This window comes from Nothobranchius furzeri, chromosome 10 (genome assembly GCF_043380555.1).
Source record: "Nothobranchius furzeri strain GRZ-AD chromosome 10, NfurGRZ-RIMD1, whole genome shotgun sequence".
Taxonomy (NCBI): Eukaryota; Metazoa; Chordata; class Actinopteri; order Cyprinodontiformes; family Nothobranchiidae; genus Nothobranchius; species Nothobranchius furzeri.
In genome coordinates, this window is record NC_091750.1 from 1,723,070 (window position 1) to 1,745,904 (window position 22,835).

Consider the following 22,835-nt stretch of genomic DNA (forward strand, 5'->3'; position numbering starts at 1 on the left):
TCTTTAAAGTGACACCAGGCCCGGTGACCTTTGGGACATGGTTTGACCCCCTATAGGAATGTGCGATCATCATGAAACGTTCAGATCACTTACAACTCAATAGATTCTACCTTCCTGTAACGTTTCAGCCTGATTGGACCTTGTTTTCACACAAATGGACCCAGAATGATGTGAAATTGTGCTTCATGCAACATAATTCTGGGTGCCATTTACAAACCATAAGTGATAATGACTACATTCCTTTTTGTGGTAAAGGGGGCTGTTAAATGGAGTACTCTAAAACAAACCTGACCTCTCTAGGACATTCAGAAGCAAAGTTATAAGCCCACAAATGTGTAACTGGACTACTTCTTTAAAGTGACACCAGGCCCAGTGACCTTTGGGACATGGTTTGACCCCCTATAGGAATGTGCGATCATCATGAAACGTTCAGATCAGTTACAACTCAATAGATTCTACCTTCTTGTAACGTTTCAGCCTGATTAGACCTTATTTTCACACAAATGGACCCAGAATGATGTGAAATTGTGCTTCGTGCAACATAATTCTGGGTGCCATTTACAAATCATAAGTGCTAATGACTCCATTCCTTTTTGTGGTAATGGGGGCTGTTAAATGGAGTACTCTAAAACAAACCTGACCTCTCTAGGACATTCAGAAGCCAAGTTATAAGCCCACAAATGTGTAACTGGACTACTTCTTTAAAGTGACACGAGGCCCAGTGACCTTTGGGACATGGTTTGACCCCCTATAGGAATGTGCGATCATCATGAAACGTTCAGATCACTTACAACTCAATAGATTCTACCTTCTTGTAACATTTCAGCCTGATTGGACCTTGTTTTCACACAAATGAACCCAGAATGATGTGAAATTGTGCTTCGTGCAACATAATTCTGGGTGCCATTTACAAACCATAAGTGCTAATGACTCCATTCCTTTTTGTGGTTGTAGGGGCTGTTGATTGGAGTACACTAAAACAAACCTGATCCATTCAGAAGCCAAGTTATAAGCCCACAAATGTGTAACTGGACTATTTCTTTAAATTGACACCAGATCCGGTGACCTTTGGGACATGTTTTGACCCCCTTAGGAAAGTGCTATCATCATGAAACGTTCAGATCACTTACAACTCAATAGATTCTACCTTCCTGTAACGTTTCTGCCTGATTGGACCTTGTTTTCACACAAATGAACCCAGAATGATGTGAAATTGTGCTTCGTGCAACATAATTCTGGGTGCCATTTAAAAACCATAAGTGCTAATGACTCCATTCCTTTTTGGGGTAATGGGGGCTGTTAATTTGAGTACTCTAAAACAAACCTGACCTCTCTAGGATATTCAGAAGCCAAGTTATAAGCCCACAAATGTGTAACTGGACTACTTCTTTAAAGTGACACCAGGCCCGGTGACCTTTGGGACATGGTTTGACCCCCTATAGGAATGTGCGATCATCATGAAACGTTCAGATCACTTACAACTCAATAGATTCTACCTTCCTGTAACGTTTCAGCCTGATTGGACCTTGTTTTCACACAAATGGACCCAGAATGATGTGAAATTGTGCTTCGTGCAACATAATTCTGGGTGCCATTTACAAATCATAAGTGCTAATGACTCCATTCCTTTTTGTGGTAATGGGGGCTGTTAAATGGAGTACTCTAAAACAAACCTGACCTCTCTAGGACATTCAGAAGCCAAGTTATAAGCCCACAAATGTGTAACTGGACTACTTCTTTAAAGTGACACCAGGCCCAGTGACCTTTGGGACATGGTTTGACCCCCTATAGGAATGTGCGATCATCATGAAACGTTCAGATCACTTACAACTCAATAGATTCTACCTTCTTGTAACATTTCAGCCTGATTGGACCTTGTTTTCACACAAATGAACCCAGAATGATGTGAAATTGTGCTTCGTGCAACATAATTCTGGGTGCCATTTACAAACCATAAGTGCTAATGACTCCATTCCTTTTTGTGGTTGTAGGGGCTGTTGATTGGAGTACACTAAAACAAACCTGATCCATTCAGAAGCCAAGTTATAAGCCCACAAATGTGTAACTGGACTATTTCTTTAAATTGACACCAGATCCGGTGACCTTTGGGACATGTTTTGACCCCCTTAGGAAAGTGCTATCATCATGAAACGTTCAGATCACTTACAACTCAATAGATTCTACCTTCCTGTAACGTTTCTGCCTGATTGGACCTTGTTTTCACACAAATGAACCCAGAATGATGTGAAATTGTGCTTCGTGCAACATAATTCTGGGTGCCATTTAAAAACCATAAGTGCTAATGACTCCATTCCTTTTTGGGGTAATGGGGGCTGTTAATTTGAGTACTCTAAAACAAACCTGACCTCTCTAGGATATTCAGAAGCCAAGTTATAAGCCCACAAATGTGTAACTGGACTACTTCTTTAAAGTGACACCAGGCCCGGTGACCTTTGGGACATGGTTTGACCCCCTATAGGAATGTGCGATCATCATGAAACGTTCAGATCACTTACAACTCAATAGATTCTACCTTCCTGTAACGTTTCAGCCTGATTGGACCTTGTTTTCACACAAATGGACCCAGAATGATGTGAAATTGTGCTTCATGCAACATAATTCTGGGTGCCATTTACAAACCATAAGTGATAATGACTACATTCCTTTTTGTGGTAAAGGGGGCTGTTAAATGGAGTACTCTAAAACAAACCTGACCTCTCTAGGACATTCAGAAGCAAAGTTATAAGCCCACAAATGTGTAACTGGACTACTTCTTTAAAGTGACACCAGGCCCAGTGACCTTTGGGACATGGTTTGACCCCCTATAGGAATGTGCGATCATCATGAAACGTTCAGATCAGTTACAACTCAATAGATTCTACCTTCTTGTAACGTTTCAGCCTGATTAGACCTTATTTTCACACAAATGGACCCAGAATGATGTGAAATTGTGCTTCGTGCAACATAATTCTGGGTGCCATTTACAAATCATAAGTGCTAATGACTCCATTCCTTTTTGTGGTAATGGGGGCTGTTAAATGGAGTACTCTAAAACAAACCTGACCTCTCTAGGACATTCAGAAGCCAAGTTATAAGCCCACAAATGTGTAACTGGACTACTTCTTTAAAGTGACACGAGGCCCAGTGACCTTTGGGACATGGTTTGACCCCCTATAGGAATGTGCGATCATCATGAAACGTTCAGATCACTTACAACTCAATAGATTCTACCTTCTTGTAACATTTCAGCCTGATTGGACCTTGTTTTCACACAAATGAACCCAGAATGATGTGAAATTGTGCTTCGTGCAACATAATTCTGGGTGCCATTTACAAACCATAAGTGCTAATGACTCCATTCCTTTTTGTGGTTGTAGGGGCTGTTGATTGGAGTACACTAAAACAAACCTGATCCATTCAGAAGCCAAGTTATAAGCCCACAAATGTGTAACTGGACTATTTCTTTAAATTGACACCAGATCCGGTGACCTTTGGGACATGTTTTGACCCCCTTAGGAAAGTGCTATCATCATGAAACGTTCAGATCACTTACAACTCAATAGATTCTACCTTCCTGTAACGTTTCTGCCTGATTGGACCTTGTTTTCACACAAATGAACCCAGAATGATGTGAAATTGTGCTTCGTGCAACATAATTCTGGGTGCCATTTAAAAACCATAAGTGCTAATGACTCCATTCCTTTTTGGGGTAATGGGGGCTGTTAATTTGAGTACTCTAAAACAAACCTGACCTCTCTAGGATATTCAGAAGCCAAGTTATAAGCCCACAAATGTGTAACTGGACTACTTCTTTAAAGTGACACCAGGCCCGGTGACCTTTGGGACATGGTTTGACCCCCTATAGGAATGTGCGATCATCATGAAACGTTCAGATCACTTACAACTCAATAGATTCTACCTTCCTGTAACGTTTCAGCCTGATTGGACCTTGTTTTCACACAAATGGACCCAGAATGATGTGAAATTGTGCTTCATGCAACATAATTCTGGGTGCCATTTACAAACCATAAGTGATAATGACTCCATTCCTTTTTGTGGTAAAGGGGGCTGTTAAATGGAGTACTCTAAAACAAACCTGACCTCTCTAGGACATTCAGAAGCCAAGTTATAAGCCCACAAATGTGTAACTGGACTACTTCTTTAAAGTGACACCAGGCCCAGTGACCTTTGGGACATGGTTTGACCCCCTATAGGAATGTGCGATCATCATGAAACGTTCAGATCAGTTACAACTCAATAGATTCTACCTTCTTGTAACGTTTCAGCCTGATTAGACCTTATTTTCACACAAATGGACCCAGAATGATGTGAAATTGTGCTTCGTGCAACATAATTCTGGGTGCCATTTACAAACCATAAGTGCTAATGACTCCATTCCTTTTTGTGGTTGTAGGGGCTGTTGAATGGAGTACACTAAAACAAACCTGATCTCTCTAGGACATTCAGAAGCCAAGTTATAAGCCCACAAATGTGTAACTGGACTACTTCTTTAAAGTGACACCAGGCCCGGTGACCTTTGGGACATGGTTTTACCCCCTATAGGAATGTGCGAACATCATGAAACGTTCAGATAACTTACAACTCAATAGATTCTACCTTCTTGTAAAGTTTCAGCCTGATTAGACCTTATTTTCACACAAATGGACCCAGAATGATGTGAAATTGTGCTTCGTGCAACATAATTCTGGGTGCCATTTAAAAACCATAAGTGCTAATGACTCCATTCCTTTTTGTGGTAATGGGGGCTGTTAAATGGAGTACTCTAAAACAAACCTGACCTCTCTAGGATATTCAGAAGCCAAGTTATAAGCCCACAAATGTGTAACTGGACTACTTCTTTAAAGTGACACCAGGCCCAGTGACCTTTGGGACATGGTTTGACCCCCTATTGGAATGTGCGATCATCATGAAACGTTCAGATCACTTACAACTCAATAGATTCTACCTTCTTGTAACGTTTCAGCCTGATTGGACCTTGTTTTCGCACAAATGGACCCAGAATGATGTGAAATTGTGCTTCGTGCAACATAATTCTGGGTGCCATTTACAAACCATAAGTGCTAATGTCTCCATTCGTTTTTGTGGTTGTAGGGGCTGTTGATTGGAGTACACTAAAACAAACCTGACCTCTCCAGGACATTCAGAAGCCAAGTTATAATCCCACAAAGGTGTAACTGGACTACTTTTTTAAAGTGACACCAGGCCCGGTGACCTTTGGGACATGGTTTGACCCCCTATAGGAATGTGCGATCATCATGAAACGTTCAGATCACTTACAACTCAAAAGATTCTACCTTCTTGTAACATTTCAGCCTGATTGGACCTTGTTTTCACACAAATGAACCCAGAATGATGTGAAATTGTGCTTCTTGCAACATAATTCTGGGTGCCATTTACAAACCATAAGTGCTAATGACTCCATTCCTTTTTGTGGTTGTAGGGGCTGTTGATTGGAGTACACTAAAACAAACCTGATCTTTCTAGGACTTTCAGAAGCCAAGTTATAAGCCCACAAATGTGTAACTGGACTACTTCTTTAAAGTGACACCAGGCCCTGTGACCTTTGGGACATGGTTTTATCCCCTACAGGAATGTGTGATCATCATGAAACGTTCAGATCACTTACAACTCAATAGATTCTACCTTCTTGTAACGTTTCAGCCTGATTGGACCTTGTTTTCACACAAATGAACCCAGAATGATGTGAAATTGTGCTTCGTGCAACATAATTCTGGGTGCCATTTACAAACCATAAGTGCTAATGACTCCATTCCTTTTTGTGGTTGTAGGGGCTGTTGATTGGAGTACACTAAAACAAACCTGATCCATTCAGAAGCCAAGTTATAAGCCCACAAATGTGTAACTGGACTACTTCTTTAAATTGACACCAGACCCGGTGACCTTTGGGACATGGTTTGACCCCCTTAGGAAAGTGCTATCATCATGAAATGTTCAGATCACTTACAACTCAATAGATTCTACCTTCTTGTAACGTTTCTGCCTGATTGGACCTTGTTTTCACACAAATGAACCCAGAATGATGTGAAATTGTGCTTCATGCAACATAATTCTGGGTGCCATTTAAAAACCATAAGTGCTAATGACTCCATTCCTTTTTGGGGTAATGGGGGCTGTTAATTTGAGTTCTCTAAAACAAACCTGACCTCTCTAGGATATTCAGAAGCCAAGTTATAAGCCCACAAATGTGTAACTGGACTACTTCTTTAAAGTGACACCAGGCCCGGTGACCTTTGGGACATGGTTTGACCCCCTATAGGAATGTGCGATCATCATGAAACGTTCAGATCACTTACAACTCAATAGATTCTACCTTCCTGTAACGTTTCAGCCTGATTGGACCTTGTTTTCACACAAATGGACCCAGAATGATGTGAAATTGTGCTTCATGCAACATAATTCTGGGTGCCATTTACAAACCATAAGTGATAATGACTACATTCCTTTTTGTGGTAAAGGGGGCTGTTAAATGGAGTACTCTAAAACAAACCTGACCTCTCTAGGACATTCAGAAGCAAAGTTATAAGCCCACAAATGTGTAACTGGACTACTTCTTTAAAGTGACACCAGGCCCAGTGACCTTTGGGACATGGTTTGACCCCCTATAGGAATGTGCGATCATCATGAAACGTTCAGATCAGTTACAACTCAATAGATTCTACCTTCTTGTAACGTTTCAGCCTGATTAGACCTTATTTTCACACAAATGGACCCAGAATAATGTGAAATTGTGCTTCGTGCAACATAATTCTGGGTGCCATTTACAAATCATAAGTGCTAATGACTCCATTCCTTTTTGTGGTAATGGGGGCTGTTAAATGGAGTACTCTAAAACAAACCTGACCTCTCTAGGACATTCAGAAGCCAAGTTATAAGCCCACAAATGTGTAACTGGACTACTTCTTTAAAGTGACACGAGGCCCAGTGACCTTTGGGACATGGTTTGACCCCCTATAGGAATGTGCGATCATCATGAAACGTTCAGATCACTTACAACTCAATAGATTCTACCTTCTTGTAACATTTCAGCCTGATTGGACCTTGTTTTCACACAAATGAACCCAGAATGATGTGAAATTGTGCTTCGTGCAACATAATTCTGGGTGCCATTTACAAACCATAAGTGCTAATGACTCCATTCCTTTTTGTGGATGTAGGGGCTGTTGATTGGAGTACACTAAAACAAACCTGATCCATTCAGAAGCCAAGTTATAAGCCCACAAATGTGTAACTGGACTATTTCTTTAAATTGACACCAGATCCGGTGACCTTTGGGACATGTTTTGACCCCCTTAGGAAAGTGCTATCATCATGAAACGTTCAGATCACTTACAACTCAATAGATTCTACCTTCCTGTAACGTTTCTGCCTGATTGGACCTTGTTTTCACACAAATGAACCCAGAATGATGTGAAATTGTGCTTCGTGCAACATAATTCTGGGTGCCATTTAAAAACCATAAGTGCTAATGACTCCATTCCTTTTTGGGGTAATGGGGGCTGTTAATTTGAGTACTCTAAAACAAACCTGACCTCTCTAGGATATTCAGAAGCCAAGTTATAAGCCCACAAATGTGTAACTGGACTACTTCTTTAAAGTGACACCAGGCCCGGTGACCTTTGGGACATGGTTTGACCCCCTATAGGAATGTGCGATCATCATGAAACGTTCAGATCACTTACAACTCAATAGATTCTACCTTCCTGTAACGTTTCAGCCTGATTGGACCTTGTTTTCACACAAATGGACCCAGAATGATGTGAAATTGTGCTTCATGCAACATAATTCTGGGTGCCATTTACAAACCATAAGTGATAATGACTCCATTCCTTTTTGTGGTAAAGGGGGCTGTTAAATGGAGTACTCCAAAACAAACCTGACCTCTCTAGGACATTCAGAAGCCAAGTTATAAGCCCACAAATGTGTAACTGGACTACTTCTTTAAAGTGACACCAGGCCCAGTGACCTTTGGGACATGGTTTGACCCCCTATAGGAATGTGCGATCATCATGAAACGTTCAGATCAGTTACAACTCAATAGATTCTACCTTCTTGTAACGTTTCAGCCTGATTAGACCTTATTTTCACACAAATGGACCCAGAATGATGTGAAATTGTGCTTCGTGCAACATAATTCTGGGTGCCATTTACAAACCATAAGTGCTAATGACTCCATTCCTTTTTGTGGTTGTAGGGGCTGTTGAATGGAGTACACTAAAACAAACCTGATCTCTCTAGGACATTCAGAAGCCAAGTTATAAGCCCACAAATGTGTAACTGGACTACTTCTTTAAAGTGACACCAGGCCCGGTGACCTTTGGGACATGGTTTTACCCCCTATAGGAATGTGCGAACATCATGAAACGTTCAGATAACTTACAACTCAATAGATTCTACCTTCTTGTAAAGTTTCAGCCTGATTAGACCTTATTTTCACACAAATGGACCCAGAATGATGTGAAATTGTGCTTCGTGCAACATAATTCTGGGTGCCATTTAAAAACCATAAGTGCTAATGACTCCATTCCTTTTTGTGGTAATGGGGGCTGTTAAATGGAGTACTCTAAAACAAACCTGACCTCTCTAGGATATTCAGAAGCCAAGTTATAAGCCCACAAATGTGTAACTGGACTACTTCTTTAAAGTGACACCAGGCCCAGTGACCTTTGGGACATGGTTTGACCCCCTATAGGAATGTGCGATCATCATGAAACGTTCAGATCACTTACAACTCAATAGATTCTACCTTCTTGTAACGTTTCAGCCTGATTGGACCTTGTTTTCGCACAAATGGACCCAGAATGATGTGAAATTGTGCTTCGTGCAACATAATTCTGGGTGCCATTCACAAACCATAAGTGCTAATGTCTCCATTCGTTTTTGTGGTTGTAGGGGCTGTTGATTGGAGTACACTAAAACAAACCTGACCTCTCCAGGACATTCAGAAGCCAAGTTATAATCCCACAAAGGTGTAACTTGACTACTTTTTTAAAGTGACACCAGGCCCGGTGACCTTTGGGACATGGTTTGACCCCCTATAGGAATGTGCGATCATCATGAAACGTTCAGATCACTTACAACTCAAAAGATTCTACCTTCTTGTAACATTTCAGCCTGATTGGACCTTGTTTTCACACAAATGAACCCAGAATGATGTGAAATTGTGCTTCTTGCAACATAATTCTGGGTGCCATTTACAAACCATAAGTGCTAATGACTCCATTCCTTTTTGTGGTTGTAGGGGCTGTTGATTGGAGTACACTAAAACAAACCTGATCTTTCTAGGACTTTCAGAAGCCAAGTTATAAGCCCACAAATGTGTAACTGGACTACTTCTTTAAAGTGACACCAGGCCCTGTGACCTTTGGGACATGGTTTTATCCCCTACAGGAATGTGTGATCATCATGAAACGTTCAGATCACTTACAACTCAATAGATTCTACCTTCTTGTAACGTTTCAGCCTGATTGGACCTTGTTTTCACACAAATGAACCCAGAATGATGTGAAATTGTGCTTCGTGCAACATAATTCTGGGTGCCATTTACAAACCATAAGTGCTAATGACTCCATTCCTTTTTGTGGTTGTAGGGGCTGTTGATTGGAGTACACTAAAACAAACCTGATCCATTCAGAAGCCAAGTTATAAGCCCACAAATGTGTAACTGGACTACTTCTTTAAATTGACACCAGACCCGGTGACCTTTGGGACATGGTTTGACCCCCTTAGGAAAGTGCTATCATCATGAAATGTTCAGATCACTTACAACTCAATAGATTCTACCTTCTTGTAACGTTTCTGCCTGATTGGACCTTGTTTTCACACAAATGAACCCAGAATGATGTGAAATTGTGCTTCATGCAACATAATTCTGGGTGCCATTTAAAAACCATAAGTGCTAATGACTCCATTCCTTTTTGGGGTAATGGGGGCTGTTAATTTGAGTTCTCTAAAACAAACCTGACCTCTCTAGGATATTCAGAAGCCAAGTTATAAGCCCACAAATGTGTAACTGGACTACTTCTTTAAAGTGACACCAGGCCCGGTGACCTTTGGGACATGGTTTGACCCCCTATAGGAATGTGCGATCATCATGAAACGTTCAGATCACTTACAACTCAATAGCTTACACCTTCTTGTAACTTTCAGCCTGATTGGACCTTGTTTTCACACAAATGGACCCAGAATGATGTGAAATTGTGCTTCGTGCAACATAATTCTGGGTGCCATTTACAAACCATAAGTGCTAATGACTCCATTCCTTTTTGTGGTAATGGGGGCTGTTAAACGGAGTACTCTAAAACAAACCTGACCTCTCTAGGACATTCAGAAGCCAAGTTATAAGCCCACAAATGTGTAACTGGACTACTTCTTTAAAGTGACACCAGGCCCAGTGACCTTTGGGACATGGTTTTACCCCCTATAGGAATGTGCGAACATCATGAAACGTTCAGATAACTTACAACTCAATAGATTCTACCTTCTTGTAACATTTCAGCCTGATTAGACCTTATTTTCACACAAATGGACCCAGAATGATGTGAAATTGTGCTTCGTGCAACATAATTCTGGGTGCTATTTACAAACCATAAGTGCTAATGACTCCATTCGTTTTTGTGGTTGTAGGGGCTGTTGATTGGAGTACACTAAAACAAACCTGATCTCTCTAGGACATTCAGAAGCCAAGTTATAAGCCCACAAATGTGTAACTGGACTACTTCTTTAAAGTGACACCAGGCCCGGTGACCTTTGGGACATGGTTTGACCCCCTATAGGAATGTGCGATCATCATGAAACGTTCAGATCACTTACAACTCAATAGATTCTACCTTCTTGTAACGTTTCAGCCTGATTGGACCTTGTTTTCACACAAATGGACCCAGAATGATGTGAAATTGTGCTTCGTGCAACATAATTCTGGGTGCCATTTACAAACCATCAGTGCTAATGACTCAGATCTTTTTTGTGGTTGTAGGGGCTGTTTATTGGAGTACACTAAAACAAACCTGATCTCTCTAGGACATTCAGAAGCCAAGTTATAAGCCCACAAAGGTGTAACTGGACTACTTCTTTAAAGTGACACCAGGCCCGGTGACCTTTGGGACATGGTTTGACCCCCAATAGGAATGTGCGATTATCATGAAACGTTCAGATCACTTAAAACTCAATAGATTCTACCTTCTTGTAACGTTTCAGCCTGACTGGACCTTGTTTTCACACAAATGGACCCAGAATGATGTGAAATTGTTCTTCGTGCAACATAATTCTGGGTGCCATTTACAAACCATAAGTGCTAATGACTCCATTCATTTTTGTGGTTGTAGGGGCTGTTGATTGGAGTACACTAAAACAAACCTCATCTCTCTAGGACATGCAGAAGCCAAGTTATAAGCCCACAAATGTGTAACTGGACTACTTCTTTAAATTGACACCAGATCCGGTGACCTTTGGGACATGGTTTGACCCTCTTAGGAAAGTGCGATCATCTTGAAACGTTCAGATCACTTACAACTCAATAGATTCTACCTTCTTGTAACGTTTCAGCCTGATTGGACCTTGTTTTCACACAAATGAACCTAGAATGATGTGAAATTGTACTTCGTGCAACATAATTCTGGGTGCCATTTAAAAACCATAAGTGCTAATGACTCCATTCCTTTTTGGGGTAATGGGGGCTGTTAATTGGAGTACTCTAAAACAAACCTGACCTCTCTAGGATATTCAGAAGCCAAGTTATAAGCCCACAAATGTGTAACTGGACTACTTCTTTAAAGTGACACCAGTCCCTGTGACCTTTGGGACCTGGTTTTACCTCCTATAGGAATGTGCGATCATCATGAAACGTTCAGATCACTTACAACTCAATAGATTCTACCTTCTTGTAACGTTTCAGCCTGATTGGACCTTGTTTTCACACAAATGGACCCAGAATGATGTGAAATAGTGCTTCGTGCAACATAATTCTGTGTGCCATTTACAAACCATAAGTGTAAATGACTCCATTCCTTTTGTGGTTGTAGGGGCTGTTGATTGGAGTACACTAAAACAAACCTGATCTCTCTAGGACATTCAGAAGCCAAGTTATAAGCCCACAAATGTGTAACTGGACTACTTCTTTAAAGAGACACCAGGCCCGGTGACCTTTGGGACATGATTTTACCCCCTATAGTAATGTGCGATCATCATGAAACGTTCAGATCACTTACAACTCAGTAAATTCTACCTTCTTGTAACGTTTCAGCCTGATTGGACCTTGTTTTCACACAAATGGACCCAGAATGATGTGAAATTGTGCTTCGTGCAACATAATTCTGGGTGCCATTTACAAACCATAAGTGCTAATGACTCCATTCCTTTTTGTGGTTGTAGGGACTGTTGATTGGAGTACACTAAAACAAACCTGACCTGTCTAGGACATTCAGAAGCCAAGTTATAAGCCCACAAAGGTGTAACTGGACTACTTCTTTGAAGTGACACCAGGCCCGGTGACCTTTGGGACATGGTTTGACCCCCTATAGGAATGTGCGATCATCATGAAACGTTCAGATCACTTACAACTCAATAGATTCTACCTTCTTGTAACGTTTCAGCCTGATTGGACCTTGTTTTCACACAAATGGACCCATAATGATGTGAAATTGTGCTTCGTGCAACATAATTCTGGGTGCCATTTACAAACCATAAGTGCTAATGACTACATTCCTTTTTGTGGTTGTAGGAGCTGTTGATTGGAGTACACTAAAACAAACCAGATCTCTCTAGGAAATTCAGAAGCCAAGTTATAAGCCCACAAATGTGTAACTGGACTACTTCTTTAAATTGACACAGGATCCTTTTGGGGTTATTAGGAGCGAACAATTAGTAAGCTTCAACTTACCTTTGGATTCTTCAATAAATTCTGTAAATATGGGAATATTTACTGATTTATTAATTAATTAAGATATTCTTAGATATACGGGGCACCATTCCCCTTTTACCGGGGAAAAATTGAATCCAAAACTCTTATCAGTCTTTCTTGAAGTTCGTAGAATCCTTGGAGCAGAGACTTCTCTTCGACACAACAAAGCTACTGGACACAAAATCTGAATTGTATAACATTTAATTAACAATTTGTCAAATGAATAAACAGTGGAATAGATGAATAATAACCGTGTGATATGATTGAAGATGGATGTGTTTGCATGTGATGGAGGATGTATGAATGGGGTCCTTTGTTCTCACAAAGGAGTAGTGTGTGTGTGTGTGTGTGTGTGTGTGTGTGCGTGTGTATGGATTCAAAATGGAGTCTTGAATACAAGATGGCTGACCCCTTTGTCTGGCTAAAGTGTGGGTGGCAACTTGCACTTTAACTTCCAAAGCACTTAGAATCAGTAGTAACTTAACCTTAAATCACTCAAAACATTTCAAAAGATCATGAAACAACACAAAAGATTAATCACGAATAATATCTTTTAGTTTAACCACGTGGCCAAGCAGAAAACATTTAAAGATACCAAACAATGATCAATAAGCAGTTTATTCTTTCAAAATGACCCGACTGACGTGTTTGGGACGAAAGAGGAAAGCACGAAGCTACTTTTTAAGCAATAGACGCGGTTTATTGCTTATTCGAGACTATAGAGGAAACGGGAGAAGGAAAGAATGAGAGAAAGAGATGAGTTTCTGATCACCAGAACAGTGAAGCGTCCCTCACTGTTTTGATTTGACGGTTCTCCGTGTTTCTCCGCAGCTTTCGGCGTCGTCCGTCGGTTTGATGCTTTCTCCGTTGTTTGGCGTTCACGAGTGTTTCTCCACGGGCTGGACAGAGACAGCAAAGTTTCTTTCTGTGCTGAGTTATAACTTACAGCGTGCTTGATGGAGTTGTTGCTTTCCTCCGCAGTTCTGTGTCCTCAAACATCAGCTGGAGGGGAGCAGAAACGAGCAGATCTGATGGGCTTGCAGTTTAGTTTCCAGCAGTTCCGTGGGCTCCACTTGTGCACTTAGAGCTTCCGCGTGCTCAAGTTGTCGGAGCGTTGACAAGCGTGTCCTTACCGCCAGGTATCCTGGGCAAAAGAACGAGGTTTCTTTGTCTCTGCTGAAGATTTATGGTCTTAGTTCGCGGGAAAAGCTCCACGGCTTCCCGCACATGCGCAGAACGTGTTTCTGGTACTAGGCGGTAACATCACCCAATGCTTCCGTGTGCAAAGCATCATGGGAAATGAAGTTTCTTGGCGCTGATGTGATTATTTGCTTTTCAGAGCAATTTAAGCACAGTCATTTTGGAGAAAATCACTGCATAGTAATTTCCTCATGAGGTCAGACCCTCAACATTCCCCCTTTTGGTTTCGGGGATCGCGCCCAAAGCTCGATCGTCGGAAGCACAGATGGGTTTGTTCCTCATGAACGTAGGTCGACTTGATTGTCGGAAGCACAGGTGGGTTTGTCCCTTAGGACGTTGGTCTCCTTGGACGCCTTTGTCTTTGGTCTTTGTCTTGGATCCTGGCGCCTTTGGTCTTTGTCTTTGTCAGGCACAAAGAGGATAGGAAACGGGATAGTCCCCAACGCGCATAACGAGAAGAAGCCACTCACGCAGGTGGTACGCAATGTTGATGTCGTCCATGCGAGAGGTAGTAGTGTAGAAGGAGGAAGGTCGGTGGGCGGTTAACTCCATGAGTGGACACAAAGGCATCTCACCGCCGGCCATACAGTTCAGTTTATGGAGCACGCGGTGATGTACGAGGTCCATAGTTCGCAAACGCGCATTGACCTATGTGGTCCCAAGATTCCCCCCTTTTTGGTCCAAAGGGTGGATCAGGACAGTCTTTGGGCTAAAACAAGGACCATAAAACTAAGAGGTACTACAATGTGCTGGTGCGTCAGACAGAGTCATTGACAGACTGAGCTGGGCCGGCACATAACCACTAGTTGATATGTGACCAAGTAAGAAACAAAAATACAGAAAACCCAAAAAAAAAACATGTAACATATAACATCCAAGAAAATTCATAGCAACCTTGAGGTCTCATAAAATACATTCTTAGGTCATACATTCAGTGTGTAGCTTATAAAGAATGTGACATACTGCAACACTCAGATAAATATGTGAGGTAGACTAAAATGAGAACTACTCTTAGGTTTACAGAATAACAAAGAAAATGTTGCTCACCCCCTTTAGACGGGTGTGGTACATTCACGCTTGGAGTCTCCCCGAACGCGGTTACGAGGCACACCGTAGGTGAGCAAGTGCATCTTATCTTGGAGTTTATTAACACGCCTGTAGGCGGAATAAGCTATCACGGCCGTGATGAGCCATTCCATCCCCAGGGCGACCAATGTGCAGATTAAAGTCGTATAATCTGTGTCAATGTAGCGTCTTGGGCGTCAAAGTAAGTTCACGCGGGTTTTGTGTGAACTTAGCAAATTTGGTTCCTTCAATCAGTAATTGTTGGTCAATTTCTAAATCGAAGGCAAAGTTACAACCCCGGAAAGCGTCCATGATCTCAATCTCTGAGTCATGCTGTTCGAGGTTGAGGTGATGGAGTGTCAGGTTTCTAGTTCAAAGTGGAAATGCCTACCGTCCTTTCAAATACCAATGTTCAGCATCGACTTAAACCTATAGATGTGAGGTGTCACAATTATGGGAACATGTAACAGGAAACCGAGTTCTAATTTTCTGCATCAACGTGAATGGGAATTGCACTACCTAGGCTGTACGCTAGGTGGATTTGTGAAAGGTGCACAGTAGAGGGGTAGCAGCTGTCAAGCTAACTTTGAGCAGGTCCAGTGGTACCAAGTACGGGGAAATACGACTTTCAACCAAGCTGTCCAGCGTGGAACTTACTTCCCTGAGCAGGTCCTACATCAAATCTCTCACCACTCGTGTGTACACAATATCCTGAGGTATGGTTTCAGACAAAGTCTTGATTGCACGTAGAGATCCATTAATCAGAGCCTAGTGTAGGTACCAGAGTACCCTGTAAGGTTTTAGTAGGTACATCCTGTTAGCGGTCTAGGAAGGAGTTTCTCTTGGTTAGTGAAAGTGACGGCGGGGGGGGGGGGGGCTGGTTCTTTGTCGGTTAGTACATGTTAGTGGGTTAAACGTGCACTTTCCCCCCTTTTCCATTTCCATGCATAGAACTATGTAGCGACTATGTCTACCTCCTGCGGGGAGTCTGGTCTCTGTACCCGCGGGGATGGTTTGACGTAGGGTTTGATTTGGTTTGCATGCACCCATTTGTAGACAGGCTCCTGTCTCGCTTTGGTGATGCGTAACCTGTATGCAACTGGAGAGAGTTTTGCCACGATCTCAAATGGTCCTGACCAGCAGGGCAGGAACTTCTTAGGTTTGCGTGCCGGTTGGGCGAACCGAAAGTAGAATACTTTGTCACCCACCTCGTATTCGCGGCTGGTTGTCTTTTGGTCGTAGTAGGCTTTAGCGCCTTCTACGTTGGTCTCCAGTTTCTTCTGAGCGTGCGCGAACGTAGCTCTGAGGTGTGTTTTCAAGTCTGCCACATACTGATGGGCGGTATAGGCAGTGGCAACACTGACATCCTCTGGGTGATACAGGAGGTGCAGTGGTAGAGTCATCAGTCTGCCGGTCATCATCTCAAAGGGCGTAACCCCTGTGGATCGCTGGGGAGTGGACCGTATGGCCATCAGGACCAGAGGGAGCTTGACGTCCCAGTCCTTCCCAGTGGAGCAGACGTACTTTTTGAGCATAGAGACGACCGTGCGGTTCATCCGTTCGACCTGTCCGGATGACTGTGGGTGATAGGGGAGGTGGAATCTCACTTCCACCCCCAGAAGTTCAAACAGGGATGTCATTACACTGGATGTGAAATGAGTTCCCCGGTCAGAGTCAATGCAGAGTGGAAGTCCCCATCGACTAAAAACGTGGTTAATCAGCAGTACAGCGGTTGTGACGGCTGTATCGTTTGGCGCTGGAAGGCACTCCACCCACTTCGTGAAACTGCAAGTTACAGTTAGCATATATTTGTTTCCTCTTGCCGATTTGGGAACCGGTCCAACCCAGTCGATCTGCAGGTGGGACCAAGGGAAGGTTATTCCCCTGCGTTGCAGTGGTGCTCTAGCAAGCGGCTGGGAGGGTTGAAACTGGGCACAGATGAGGCAGCCTTGGACATAGCTGTGTACATCCTTGGACATCGATGGCCAATATGCTACTTCTGTCAGTGACGCGAGGGTAGCTTTTGTTCCGCGGTGACCTCCAACCGGAGTGTCGTGGGCGTAGGCAAGCATCACTCCTCTGTGGTCGAGTGGAACAACCCAGCGCGACGGGCTGTGATCGTCACGTATGTAAACTAACAAATCGTTTTGTAGTTTCAGATGCGCGAGTTGACGATGCAGGGTTACCAAATCTCGGCTTGCGCCAGTAGGTGGTGACGGTTGTTTAGACATCGGGCCCTTTTGGAGAAGCTCGCGGATGAGCTTCAGGTCAGGATCTTGTTCCTGCATGGTGACTAGGTCCGCGTCATGTGGTTGTCTGCCTAGAAACACGGGTACCTCAACGGTCCGAGGTTCGTCTGCCTGTTTAGCATGGCGACGAGTAATCGCGCAGACCTCGTGAACGGCCTTGGGTGGAAGCCACTCGTCTTTGAATTCCCAGCAGGTTCCCTGGTCAGCACCGAGCTTAGCAAGGCGGTCAGCTTCGTCATTACCATCTTTCTCTGGACCTAGGGTCCTGGAGTGACCTTTGACCTTTTTCCAGTAGACCATTATGCCTTTCTCAGTGGTGAGCAGATCACACGCTAGGAATAACTCCGAGTGTTTCACGTCTCTGTTCCTGGCGTTTTTCATGTGGTTCTCCTTCCACATGGGGAAGTGAGAGATGAAGCTGTGTCTAGCGTAGTTTGAATCAGAGCAAAGGACGATTTGAGTGATGTCCAAGGCTGCAGCCTGCTGGAGGGTTATCAACACTGCAGCAATTTCGGCGTACTGACTAGACTTTTGGCCCAACCGGTAGTGATTTGGTTGCTTAGTGTCACAGTCCACCCAAACGACTCCAACCCCGGCACGGAGCTGGCCTTCGTGAAGGTAGGCGCATCCATCAGTGTAAACTTTCGGAAGCCCTTGGCAAACATTCTCATCAAAGTAGCGATGATTGGATGCGGTTGGGTAGACTGCGGCAGGTGTGTCCAGGGGGCCCATGACGGAGTCAGAGTCACAGTGCTGGCAGCCTGCTAGCCCTTGTCCTAGTGCTAGCTTGGTGTTCTGACCATACTTGACCTCAATGTTGTATCCTTGGAGCACCATCATCCACGTCGCAATGCGGCTGTTTGACACTCTTCCTTCGCGCAGACGCTGGCTGTTTAGGAAGGTGACGGGCTGATGACACGTTTCAATGATCACTTTCTGTCCACCGATGTAACTACGAAAGTGTTCGACAGCCCAGACTGTACAGAGGAGGGCTCTCTCACAGTCTGAGAACTGGAGTTCCACCTTGCTCAGAGGCTTGCTGGCGTATGCCACAACTCTCATGTCCTGGTCGTGTTTCTGCTTCAAAGCAGCGCTCAGGCAGTGAGAGGAGAAAGTCGCCTCTATGTAGAACTCTTTATCCTTGTCTGGGTAAGCCAGACAGGGTGCGGACGCCAACTTCTGTTTTAGGATCTGGAAGGAGAGTTCTTGGGGTCTGTCCCACACGAAAGGTGTGTCGTTCCGAAGCAGCTCAGTGAGGGGCCTCGCTGTTTCAGCGTACTCCTCAATGAACTGCCTGGAGTAGTTGCAGACTCCGAGGAAGCTCCCGAGTTCAGTCAGATTAGCTGGGGCTTTGATGTCCTGAATGGCTCTAATGCGTCCCGCTTGGGGCTCGACTCCATTAGGGCCAACCAGCAGTCCAACATACTCCACTTTGGTTCGACACCACTGTCCCTTGAGAATCGCCAATTTAGCTCCGGCATCAGCGAGCTGTTGCAGCACGTGACGGAGTTCGGCCAGGTGCTCCTCGAAGGTTCGACTCCTCATCAAGATGTCATCGACATATATGAGGTTCCCTCTGGAAGCAGCATCTGACATGGCTTTGTGGAGGAAGATGTTGAACTCTGCAGGTGAGTTAGAGTAGCCAAAGGGGCAGCGGTTCCAAGTATATTGGCGATTTCCAAAGGAGAAAGCTAGTTTATACTGGTCCGCCGGCTCAACCTTCATGGTCCAGAAGCCGTTGGCTACGTCAACCGTAGAGAAGAAACGAGCATCTCTGACTCCGGCTAGCTCTTGATCTAAATGGATCATAGGCCATCCGGAGAGAGGTACTTGTTTGTTCAGTGCACGATAGTCTATGGTGAGACGCCATTTCCCAGTCGGTTTCAGAACCGGCCAGATGGGAGAGTTGTAAGTGGAGTTACACTCTCTGATGATGTTTTTCTCCTTCAGCTGATCGAGGATCTCCTGGATCGACTCATAAGCAGCGAGGGGAATCTTGTACTGACGTACAAAAGTAGGAGGGGCATTTGGGTTCGTTGGAATGCGAACCGTGTGCAGGTTTGTGAGTCCACAGTCCAGGGAGTCCCTGGATAAGACGGACTGAAACTCATAGAACAGGCTTCTAAGCTCTGCTCTCTGCTCCTCTGACTCCAGCGCATCCGCTTTGTCAAGCTGCTGGCTGACTTCGGCCTCGAAGCCGTCATAAGGTTCAGAGGAGGAGGGTCTCTGGTGTTCCGGGCTTTCAGCCGGTGACTCAGAGGGTTGAGTATTTATTGCAAAAACCGTTAGACACTGACCACCGTCAGTATCTAAGGTTGCACTGCAAATGGGTTCCTCAGGAAGGGCTTCATGCCGCTTGATGGTAATCATTTGTGAAGGGAAAGTACTGAATGTGTCTACACCAACCTGTCTGTCGTTCAAGAACAACGGAAGTTGTCCGATCACGGGGACTGACAGTTCGAAGTCATGGAATGAGCTATCTATCAGCATGCCCAAGGGCTTTCCTGCCGGCATGTGGATAGGACTCCGGGTCGGATTTTCGACCAACAAGTAGGCAGAACGATTGTTCAGCTCCAAGAGTGGCGTGCCACAGACGGCTAAGTTGAGCTCCAAGAAGTGTGGTGATGGCTGGAAGAAGGCCTGTGTGCCTGGCAGCTTCTGATGCTTCATCAGAGTCAGACGAACAGGCACCCCTTTGACCAATGGGGGCAGAACCGTGCTGGCTTCAACCACTGCACGGCAGGCCTGTGGAATGGTCTGACCGGACAGCAAGTGTTCAGGGCCTTCTGAGCGGGGCTCAGAGGATGGTGTGGCCCGGGCCCAAAGGACTTGATTGCAAGTGTCCAGCTGGGCACCGAGTCGGACCAGCAGATCTGCTCCGATGAGTGCAGGTGGATCAAGCTGTGGTATGATGCTGAATGTATGTGTGAGCTGTCTTGCTCCAAGCTGGATAGTCAGAGAGCAGACCTCTGGCGCTTTCAGGAGCCTCTGCGGCCAAGTAGGTGACAAGAGCCGATGGCTACGTGTCACACTGACCAGAAGGGGGTCCTTCTGACGCAGGTGTTCAAACATCTGCTGGCTGATGGCTGACTTTTCCGACCAAAGAGCAAGGCGAGCATCTGAGATGTGGGTGCAGTTGATGGTAAGACCACCAACTATGTGTGGTGCATATGGCTGCAGGCTGACGTTCTTCAGCGAGCAGAGAAAAGATGAATGTGCGCGGAGCGGAGTTCCAGGAGCGGTTTCGTGCCTTTGCAGGCGGTCATCGTCTGTGGGAGCCGTAGGGAGGGGCATGACCTTGGAACAAGGGTTTTGCGGCTCACTTATGCTGACTTCAAGAATGGAGGATGGTCGGCTGCTATCTGGGTTCCAGGGCTTAGGTGTGTCCACCTGGGCCCACAGTTGACCCTTCTGGCAGTCGATGAGGGGAGCTAGACGTTCAAGCAGGTCCTGACCAATGAGAAGTGGTTCAGTGTCTAGCTGGCAGACATAAAACGGGTGAACCAGAGTCATGTCTTGGAAGGTGATGTCCAGCCACGCCCGGTGAGTGATACACTCCCGGGTCTGGGTGTAGCTGGTGATTTTCAGGTCACAGGGTTCTACCTGGACTGGTTTCCCGAGCGACCGCATGGTGTCAGACAAGCGATGGAACAGTGTGGAGCATATCAGGGTGATTTCTGAGCCGGTATCCAGCAGAGCATCAACCTGTATGCACCCACCTACGTTGGTGCTACAGTACAAACGGCGAGCATGATCATGGTTTGTTAAGTCACCAAGGAACTTCAGAAATTTAGTATCAGGTTTCTCTGGGGGGTAGATTTCAGGAGACTCCTGTGATCTACCAGTAGTGTTCCCCCAGCTGATCAGGTAGGTCCTGGCCACGCTGGGAGGTTGAGCCACGCCTAGTCATGCGGACGTTGGCTCTGGGTCTGGCTTCTTAGAAGCAGACTTTGGTGCAGGGGTCTCATCTGCAGATCTCAGCTGTTCCTTCTGTTTAGCTAGGAACTGCTGAAACATCTCCTGGAGGTCGGCTTTGGTCAAGTACTCACCTGCAGACTTGCGTTCGGGACTTACCTGTGGGCGGCGCTCCTTAAACCTTCCACTGTTCCGACCTGCCTGCCGTTGGTTTTGGTTGGGCCACTTCCTGTCTGATTGTCCAGACCTAGGCGGCCAATCAGCACCCCCCTTCCCCTGTTGAGGAGATTGGGACTGCTCTCGCGGTTTAACAGGTCTAGGTTTAGCAGATTTTGGCTTAGTGGGTGGAGCTTCTGTGCCTTCAAGCTCCAAACGCGGCTCGGCGTTGGGAGCTAGGTGCATGACGCGGTGATGTGCGTCAGGCTTTTGGGGCTTTCCGCCGGCTTCCCAAGCCTGTTGAGCGTATCTCCTAATCTCCTGAGTTGTCAGTTTTTTCATCCGACAATACATTGAGACTTCGGAGCGAACACACTCGTGCAGGTTGTGAATGAACAGGGATCTGAAGGCAGGGTCTTCCTCGAGCCCAGGGCCGTTTCGACCTTGGAAATAAGCACTTCTGAGTCGGCGATAATACTCTCTGGGGGGTTCGTTCCTCCAGTGTTTGATGGAGAAGGCCCCCATTGTAGCTGACGCAGAGTCTGCATACGTGGCGTATTCATCCCTCAACGCTCGGCAGAGCGAGGAGTACCGATCACGAATGTCAGGTGGTAGAGTTTCCATGAAACCGTGCACCGTTCTAGATGTGGTTTTCCAAATTAGCTTGAGCTTTTCCCTTGAAGAGGGTGCTGGAAGATCAAGCAGACAACATTCTATCTCCCTGAGATAATCGTCGACATTGGATTCATTGGTGTTAGGATCAAAACGTTCTACGTCTTTAGCTAGCGATTCAATTTGACGTACACGGAGCCCTGACTCACGGTACGGCGCGTCATCCTCTGACTCTGACCCACGGTCTGTCTCAGAGGGCGCTGGATATCGCTGGTGTGCTCTGGGCTCCCACTGTTGACTCCTGGGGCCCAAATCGGGGTTCGGCATGCTGTGGCGGGCTGCTGGCACGTCACGTGGGTGTCTTGGGAGGTCCTCCTCCCGGGGCACGTCTGCGTAGTGCAGCCTGCGTCTTTCAACTGGGGCTTCTGCGTAATACGCTCTGTCCGGGTACGGACTGGCGTATGATGCTTGGTCCTGCAGCTGGTTATCGGCATGCCGAATACCGGAGTAGCTAGGATGGGTGGATGGTTGAGGTGCAGGTTGGGCTTGTGGATAACCCCAGCCGGCACCTTGCACCCTTCGTGGACTGGGGGAGCGGTCTAAATAGAGGTGCCGCTCAGCTGGTCGACTTCTCACTGATTGAGAAGGCCGTGAAGATGAGGGTGGTGGTCCAACCTGGGGTTCGAGGGCGAACTGCTCTC